We start from the raw sequence: 10,062 nt of genomic DNA, 5'->3' as shown, positions 1-10,062 counted from the left end.
CAATGTGGAGGCTATATACAGGGGGTACCGGTACAGAGTCAATGTGGAGGCTATATATAGGGGGTACCGGTACAGAGTCAATGTGGAGGCTATATACAGGGGTACCGGTACAGAGTCAATGTGGAGACTATATACAGGGTGTATCGGTACAGAGTCAATGTGGAGGCTATATACAGGGTATTACGGTACAGAGTCAATGTGGAGGCTATATACAGGGGGTACCGGTACAGAGTCAATGTGGAGGCTATATACAGGGGGTACCGGTACAGAGTCAATGTGGAGGCTATATACAGGGGGTACCGGTACAGAGTCAATGTGGAGACTATATACAGGGTGTATCGGTACAGAGTCAATGTGGAGGCTATATACAGGGGGTACCGGTACAGAGTCAATGTGGAGGCTATATACAGGGGGTACCAGTACAGAGTCAATGTGGAGGCTATATACAGGGGGTACCGGTACAGAGTCAATGTGGAGGCTATATACAGGGAGTACCGGTACAGAGTCAATGTGGAGACTATATACAGGGTGTATCGGTACAGAGTCAATGTGGAGGCTATATACAGGGGGTACCGGTACCGAGTCAATGTGGAGACTATATACAGGGGGTACCAGTACAGAGTCAATGTGGAGCCTATATACAGGGGGTACCGGTACAGAGTCAATGTGGAGGCTATATACAGGGGGTACCGGTACAGAGTCAATGTGGAGGCTATATAGAGGGGGTACCGGTACAGAGTCAATGTGGAGGCTATATACAGGGGGTACCGGTACAGAGTCAATGTGGAGACTATATACAGGGTGTATCGGTACAGAGTCAATGTGGAGGCTATATACAGGGTATTACGGTACAGAGTCAATGTGGAGGCTATATACAGGGGGTACCGGTACAGAGTCAATGTGGAGGCTATATACAGGGGGTACCGGTACAGAGTCAATGTGGAGACTATATACAGGGGGTACCGGTACAGAGTCAATGTGGAGGCTATATACAGGGGGTACCGGTACAGAGTCAATGTGGAGACTATATACAGGGGGTACCAGTACAGAGTCAATGTGGAGGCTATATACAGGGGGTACCGGTACAGAGTCAATGTGGAGGCTATATACAGGGGGTACCGGTACAGAGTCAATGTGGAGGCTATATACAGGGGGTACCGGTACAGAGTCAATGTGGAGGCTATATACAGGGGGTACCGGTACAGAGTCAATGTGGAGACTATATACAGGGTGTATCGGTACAGAGTCAATGTGGAGGCTATATACAGGGTATTACGGTACAGAGTCAATGTGGAGGCTATATACAGGGGGTACCAGTACAGAGTCAATGTGGAGGCTATATACAGGGGGTACCGGTACAGAGTCAATGTGGAGGCTATATACAGGGGGTACCGGTACAGAGTCAATGTGGAGGCTATATACAGGGGGTACCGGTACAGAGTCAATGTGGAGCTATATACAGGGGGTACCGGTACAGAGTCAATGTGGAGCTATATATAGGGGGTACCGGTACAGAGTCAATGTGGAGACTATATACAGGGGGTACCGGTACAGAGTCAATGTGGAGGCTATATACAGGGGGTACCGGTACAGAGTCAATGTGGAGGCTATATACAGGGGGTACCGGTACAGAGTCAATGTGGAGGCTATATACAGGGGGTACCGGTACAGAGTCAATGTGGAGACTATATACAGGGTGTATCGGTACAGAGTCAATGTGGAGGCTATATACAGGGTATTACGGTACAGAGTCAATGTGGAGGCTATACACAGGGGGTACCGGTACAGAGTCAATGTGGAGGCTATATACAGGGGGTACCGGTACAGAGTCAATGTGGAGGCTATATACAGGGGGTACCGGTACAGAGTCAATGTGGAGACTATATACAGGGTGTATCGGTACAGAGTCAATGTGGAGGCTATATACAGGGGGTACCGGTACAGAGTCAATGTGGAGGCTATATACAGGGGGTACCAGTACAGAGTCAATGTGGAGGCTATATACAGGGGGTACCGGTACAGAGTCAATGTGGAGGCTATATACAGGGAGTACCGGTACAGAGTCAATGTGGAGACTATATACAGGGTGTATCGGTATAGAGTCAATGTGGAGGCTATATACAGGGGGTACCGGTACAGAGTCAATGTGGAGGCTATATACAGGGGGTACCGGTACAGAGTCAATGTGGAGGCTATATACAGGGGGTACCGGTACAGAGTCAATGTGGAGCTATATACAGGGGGTACCGGTACAGAGTCAATGTGGAGCTATATATAGGGGGTACCGGTACAGAGTCAATGTGGAGACTATATACAGGGGGTACCGGTACAGAGTCAATGTGGAGGCTATATACAGGGGGTACCGGTACAGAGTCAATGTGGAGGCTATATACAGGGTATTACGGTACAGAGTCAATGTGGAGGCTATATACAGGGGGTACCGGTACAGAGTCAATGTGGAGGCTATATACAGGGGGTACCGGTACAGAGTCAATGTGGAGGCTATATACAGGGGGTACCGGTACAGAGTCAATGTGGAGACTATATACAGGGTGTATCGGTACAGAGTCAATGTGGAGGCTATATACAGGGTATTACGGTACAGAGTCAATGTGGAGGCTATACACAGGGGGTACCGGTACAGAGTCAATGTGGAGGCTATATACAGGGGGTACCGGTACAGAGTCAATGTGGAGGCTATATACAGGGGGTACCGGTACAGAGTCAATGTGGAGACTATATACAGGGTGTATCGGTACAGAGTCAATGTGGAGGCTATATACAGGGGGTACCGGTACAGAGTCAATGTGGAGGCTATATACAGGGGGTACCAGTACAGAGTCAATGTGGAGGCTATATACAGGGGGTACCGGTACAGAGTCAATGTGGAGGCTATATACAGGGAGTACCGGTACAGAGTCAATGTGGAGACTATATACAGGGTGTATCGGTATAGAGTCAATGTGGAGGCTATATACAGGGGGTACCGGTACCGAGTCAATGTGGAGACTATATACAGGGGGTACCAGTACAGAGTCAATGTGGAGGCTATATACAGGGGGTACCGGTACAGAGTCAATGTGGAGGCTATATACAGGGGGTACCGGTACAGAGTCAATGTGGAGGCTATATACAGGGGGTACCGGTACAGAGTCAATGTGGAGGCTATATACAGGGGGTACCGGTACAGAGTCAATGTGGGTGTACAGGTTAATCGAGGTAATTTGTAACGTGACTATGCTTAGATAATAAACAGCGAGTAGCAGCAGTGTAAAAACAAAGTCCACGATCAGCTCCTTTGTTTTACTCACGTTCAGGGAGAGGTTGTTGTCCTGACCTCCTCCTTATAGGCTGTCTCATCGTTGTCGGTGATCAGGCCTAACACTGTTGTGTCGTTTGCAAACTTAGTAATGGTGTTGGAGTCGTGCTTGGCCACGCAGTCGTAGGTGAACAGGGAGTACAGGAGGGGACTGAGCACGCACCCCTGAGAGACCCCTGTGTTGAGGATCAGCGTGGCAGATGTGTTGTTACCTACCCTTACCAAATGGAGGCGGCTCGTCAGGAAGTCCAGGATCCAGTTGCAGAGGGAGGTGTTTAGTCCCAGGGTCCTTAGCTTATTGATGAGCTTTGAGGGTACTATGGTGTTGAACGCTGAGCTGTAGTCAATCTCACATAGGTGTTCCTTTTGTCCAGGTGGGAAAGAACAGTGTGGAGTGAGATTGAGATTGCATCATTTGTGGATCTGTTGAGGCGGTATGCGAATTGGAGTGGGTCTAGGGTTTCTGGCATAATGGTGTTGATGTGAGCCATGACCAGCCTTTCAAAGCATTTAATGGCTACAGACGTGAGTGCTACGGGTCGGTTGTCATTTAGGCAGGTTACCTTCGCTATCTTGGGCACAGGGACTATGGTGGTCTGCTTAAAACATGTAGGTACAGTACCGGTCAACAGTTTTAGAACACCTACTCATTCAAGGATTTTTCTTTATTTGTTCAATTTTCTACATTGTAAGAATAATAGTGAAGACATCAAAACTGTGAAATAACACACATGGAATCATGTAGTAACCAAAGAATTGTTAAACAAATCAAAATATATTTTATATTTGAGATCCGAATTAAGCCCGCAGGTGGTTTTATTTTGCCCCCAAAGTTTTCTGAGCAAAAAAACATAATTACCTTTTTTTTTTTTTTTTTATTGTTGGACATAAAAGACTGTAAAAACATCAGGAAATCAGCTACTAGTTATTATAATTTAGGAAATTTGTAAATTATAAATTATATTATAATTAGTTATATTGTTTAGCAGATATATTTTTTTTGCGGGTGTAGTCAAATATTATATCTGTTTGGGCTTCTTGCAGTTATTTTGCTGTCTACAAATGATTTGTAATCTTGTTCCCGGCCTACCCAAAGGCTGAATCGAGTTGATGATCCTAATAGGCTTTTTTTATCAATGTAGCATATTTTTTGCATTCATAACCAAATATAATCTCAGCGACTGTTCAAACATTAAAAACCAAACAACAAGAATTCACTCACATTAGAAGCTTTAGAAGTAATAACTAGTGATAACAGGCTATTGTGAAATGGTACAACCTACTGTAGCTAACTAGCTAGACATGTGCTTTTTTTTTTCTCCGTGACCAAAACAAGATGAAACTCTATTTTTAACTTACATGGGTGTAGAGAATTTCTACTACGGATGGTTGCTGCATGGCCCTTTCACATTTCTACTTGTTTATATGCACATCTGTTAACGTTTGGCTGGCTGTGCTTGTCACGTCCTGACCATAGTAAGATGTTATTTTCTATGGTAGAGTAGGTCAGGGCGTGACAGGGGGTGGTTTTCTATGTTTTGTATTTCTATGTTGTTATAAATACAAAAACTAGAACCTATGCTGGTTTGTTTGGGATGATCTCCAATTAGAGGCAGCTGGTCCTCGTTGTCTCTAATTGGAGATCATACTTAAGTAGGTTTTTTTTTTTTCCACCTGGGTTTTGTGGGAGATTATTTTTGAGTAGTGTATGTTTCACCTCTGTGTCACAGTTTGTTGTTTTGTTTATTCAGTTTATTTATGTATTGCATAGTTTCACAGATTAAATAAAATGTGGAACGACACACACGCTGCACCTTGGTCCTGCTTCTCTTTCTGACAACCGTGACAGTGCTGAATCTACCTCTCCTCACAAGAGGAGACGGTGATCAGTTTAGCCTGTGATCTCAGCCAATCAACTGGTGCCCACTTGCCCCACACTCTGTACATGAGCTGATCATGCACCCTCTGATTGGCTAAGGACATCAAGTTGGTCCTGCATTGGCTAGCCAGGCCCAACGCATGCTTGTTTTGCATCCTTATAAAACAGGACATATCGCTGATGACGGCTGCCTTTCCAGTGCAGCTCAGAGGTGGATATATGGCAGTATGTACATGGGTACAAACCAGCTCCATGTCCCTACCCTTGCATGGCAATAAAACTCTCAAGGAGTCATAGACCAGTCAAATAGGAAGGTTTTCAGTGAGTCACAGACCAGTCAAATAGGAAGGTTTTCAGTGAGTCACAGACCAGTCAAATAGGAGGGTTTTCAGTGAGTCACAGACCAGTCAAAGAGGAGGGTTTTCAGTGAGTCACAGACCAGTCAAATAGGAGGGTTTTCAGTGAGTCACAGACCAGTCAAATAGGAAGGTTTTCAGTGAGTCACAGACCAGTCAAATAGGAGGGTTTTCAGTGAGTCACAGACCAGTCAAATAGGAAGGTTTTCAGTGAGTCACAGACCAGTCAAATAGGAAGGTTTTCAGTGAGTCACAGACCAGTCAAATAGGAAGGTTTTCAGTGAATCACAGACCAGTCAAATAGGAAGGTTTTCAGTGAGTCACAGACCAGTCAAATAGGAGGGTTTTCAGTGAGTCACAGACCAGTCAAATAGGAGGGTTTTCAGTGAGTCACAGACCAGTCAAATAGGAAGGTTTTCAGTGAGTCACAGACCAGTCAAATAGGAAGGTTTTCAGTGAGTCACAGACCAGTCAAATTGGAAGGTTTTCAGTGAGTCACAGACCAGTCAAATAGGAGGGTTTTCAGTGAGTCACAGACCAGTCAAATAGGAGGGTTTTCAGTGAGTCACAGACCAGTCAAATAGGAAGGTTTTCAGTGAGTCACAGACCAGTCAAATAGGAGGGTTTTCAGTGAGTCACAGACCAGTCAAATTGGAAGGTTTTCAGTGAGTCACAGACCAGTCAAATAGGAGGGTTTTCAGTGAGTCACAGACCAGTAAAATTGGAAGGTTTTCAGTGAGTCACAGACCAGTCAAAGAGGAGGGTTTTCAGTGAGTCACAGACCAGTCAAATAGGAAGGTTTTCAGTGAGTCACAGACCAGTCAAATAGGAAGGTTTTCAGTGAGTCACAGACCAGTCAAATAGGAGGGTTTTCAGTGAGTCACAGACCAGTCAAATTGGAGGGTTTTCAGTGAGTCACAGACCAGTGAAATTGGAGGGTTTTCATTGAGTCACAGACCAGTGAAATTGGAGGGTTTTCAGTGAGTCACAGACCAGTCAAATAGGAGGGTTTTCAGTGAGTCACAGACCAGTGAAATTGGAGGGTTTTCATTGAGTCACAGACCAGTGAAATTGGAGGGTTTTCAGTGAGTCACAGACCAGTAAAATTGGAAGGTTTTCAGTGAGTCACAGACCAGTCAAAGAGGGTTTTCTGTGAGTCACAGACCAGACAAATAGGAGGGTTTTCAGTGAGTCACAGACCAGTCAAATAGGAGGGTTTTCAGTGAGTCACAGACCAGTAAAATTGGAAGGTTTTCAGTGAGTCACAGACCAGTCAAAGAGGAGGGTTTTCAGTGAGTCACAGACCAGTCAAATAGGAAGGTTTTCAGTGAGTCACAGACCAGTCAAATAGGAAGGTTTTCAGTGAGTCACAGACCAGTCAAATAGGAGGGTTTTCAGTGAGTCACAGACCAGTCAAATTGGAGGGTTTTCAGTGAGTCACAGACCAGTGAAATTGGAGGGTTTTCATTGAGTCACAGACCAGTGAAATTGGAGGGTTTTCAGTGAGTCACAGACCAGTCAAATAGGAGGGTTTTCAGTGAGTCACAGACCAGTGAAATTGGAGGGTTTTCATTGAGTCACAGACCAGTGAAATTGGAGGGTTTTCAGTGAGTCACAGACCAGTAAAATTGGAAGGTTTTCAGTGAGTCACAGACCAGTCAAAGAGGGTTTTCTGTGAGTCACAGACCAGACAAATAGGAGGGTTTTCAGTGAGTCACAGACCAGTCAAATAGGAGGGTTTTCAGTGAGTCACAGACCAGTGAAATTGGAGGGTTTTCAGTGAGTCACAGACCAGTCAAAGAGGAAGGTTTTCAGTGAGTCACAGACCAGTCAAATAGGAGGGTTTTCAGTGAGTCACAGACCAGTGAAATTGGAGGGTTTTCAGTGAGTCACAGACCAGTCAAAGAGGAAGGTTTTCAGTGAGTCACAGACCAGTCAAATAGGAGGGGTTTTCCTCACAATGGGAATGAATACACAAGCAGCATATCAAACTGGGATAATGTTTTAGGTTACACTGGCAAGTAGAACAATATTTGTCAGGGGATATGTTTTAAAATTATAAATCTGATTATTTTACATGGAGATGTGGGAAGCTTAAAAAGGCTAGCTAGCATGCTATATTTTGTAGCCAGGCTGCCAGCTAGCTACTGCTAGCAAGGGAAGGTGACTCTTCCTTGCTTTAAACAAAATTGAAAAGACAAAAAAAAACTAAAACGTTGCCATCGCCCCCTTGTGAATGGGAGCGGGACCGACGAGGGTATCATGTTACCCTAAAAATCCCACTACGCCCAAGAGTAGGTAGATCAACGTAGCGAAGCCTGTTATAAAGTCTAGAAGAGAGGACAACAACGCACATGGACCACGAATCAAAATTAATCCGTTCTCATTTGGTGTTGATTCTCCACCAATCAGTGTGGTCGGCTGGTCGCGGCAGTAGAGCAGTACAGTTCGTTCTGTTAAGCAGTGGGCTCGACCTTGTGTGTGTGTGTGTGTGTGGGGGGGGGGGGGGGGGGACAGTAAATAGACTGTAAAACAAAAAGAGATCAAATCATTCTAAGCATTGGGCGTGTTCTCGACGGGTTACTTTTGTCAAGTCGTTGACCATCATTGGTCACCGCTTTTCAAAGTGTGTTGCATTCTGGCTGTAAAAAAAAAAATAGTCTGACTTGCACCTACATGTGACTTATTAAAAAAAATATATATATATATATAATGCTTATGTGATCAAAAGGTCGTGGAGTTTTGACTGCAAGTTTCTGTAGTCGATCTTCACCAATTTAATCCTGTGTCTTTCGCCTGCATTGTGGGACGCTCTATTCTCAACTAAGCATCAGGGTGTTTTTGTTCGACACAAAGCGAACGTGACCAAAGACATGACTGAAACGGGAACCAATTTGCCGTGATTTATGTGTACAGTGTTTATATTGTATGTACAGTGGCAAGAAAAAGTATATGAACCATTCGGAATTACCTGGATTTCTGCATAAATTGGTCATAAAAAATGTGATCTGATCTTCATCTAAGTCACAACAATGGACAAACACAGTCTGCTTAAACTAATAACACACAAACAAATATACTTTTTCATGTCTGTATTGAACACACCGTGTAAACATTCACAGTGCAGGGTGGAAAAAGTATGTGAACCCTTGGATTTAATAACTGGTTGACCCTCCTTTGGCAGCGATAACCTCAACCAAACGTTTTCTGTAGTTGTGGATCAGACCTGCACAACGGTCAGGAGGAATTTTGGACCGTTCCTCTTTACAAAACTGTTTCAGTTCCACAATATTCTTGGGATGTCTGGTGTGAACTGCTCTCTTGAAGTCATGCAACAGCATTTTTAAAATGGGGTTGAGGTCAGGACTCTGACTGGGCCACTCCAGAAGGTGTATTTCCTTCTTTTGAAGCGATTCTGTTGTTGATTTACTTCTGTGTTTTGGGTCATTGTCCTCTTTTTTCTTCCTCCACATAGTGATGTGTGTTCCTTTCAAAACACAAGCTTTAGTTTCATCTGTCCACAGAATATTTTGCCAGTAGCGCTGTGGAACATCCAGGTGCTCTTTTGCGAACTTTAGACGTGCTGCACAGTTTTTTTTTTTTTGGGACAGCAGTGGCTTATTCTTGTTCAGTGTTTCACATATCGTAGACTTGTCAACAGAGATGTTAGCATGTTCCAGAGATTTCTGTATGTCTTCAGCTGACACTCTAGGATTCTTCTTAATAACCTCATTGAGCATTCTGCGCTGTGCTCTTGCGGTCATCTTTGCAGGACGGCCACTCCTTGGGAGAGTAGCAACAGTGCTGAACTTTCTCCATTTATAGACAATTTGTCTTACCGTGGACTGAGGAACATCAAGGCTTTTAGAGATACTTTTGTAACCCTTTCCAGCTTTATGCAAGTCAACAATTCTTAATCTTAGGTCTTCTGAGATCTCTTTTGTTCGAGGCATGGTTCACATCAGGCAATGCTTCATGTGAATAGCAAACTCAAATGTTGTGAGTGTTTTATATAGGGCAGGGCAACTCTAATCAATATCTCCAATCTCATCTCATTGATTGGACTCCAGGTTAGCTGACTCCTGACTCCAATTAGCTTTTGGAGAAGTCATTAGGCTTGGGGTTCACATACTTTTCCCAACCTACACTGTGAACGTTTAAATGATGTATTCAATATAGACACACGAAAAATACAATAATTTGTGTGTTATTAGTTTAAGCACACTATGTTTGTCTTATTGTTGTGACTTAGATGAAGATCAGATCACATTTTTATGACCAATTTATGCAGAAATCCGGGTAATTCCAAAGGGTTCACATACTTTTTCTTGTCACTGTACAAAATGAATGTGGTATTTGAGGCTTTCCTCACTAATTGATTGTACAATGTACACACATAATATGATATTATGATTTCAGTGTGTGAGGGTGTGATATTGGGGGGAGGGTTGGATAAATGCTTATTTTCAGCATGATTAAAAAAAAACCTTTTCTAAACAATAGCAACA

Source organism: Salmo salar, chromosome 15 (assembly GCF_965601325.2).
Source record: "Salmo salar chromosome 15, fSalSal1, whole genome shotgun sequence".
In the NCBI taxonomy this organism is placed as follows: Eukaryota; Metazoa; Chordata; class Actinopteri; order Salmoniformes; family Salmonidae; genus Salmo; species Salmo salar.
The sequence above is the reverse complement of the archived record's forward strand: the minus strand, read 5'-3'. Positions refer to the sequence as shown.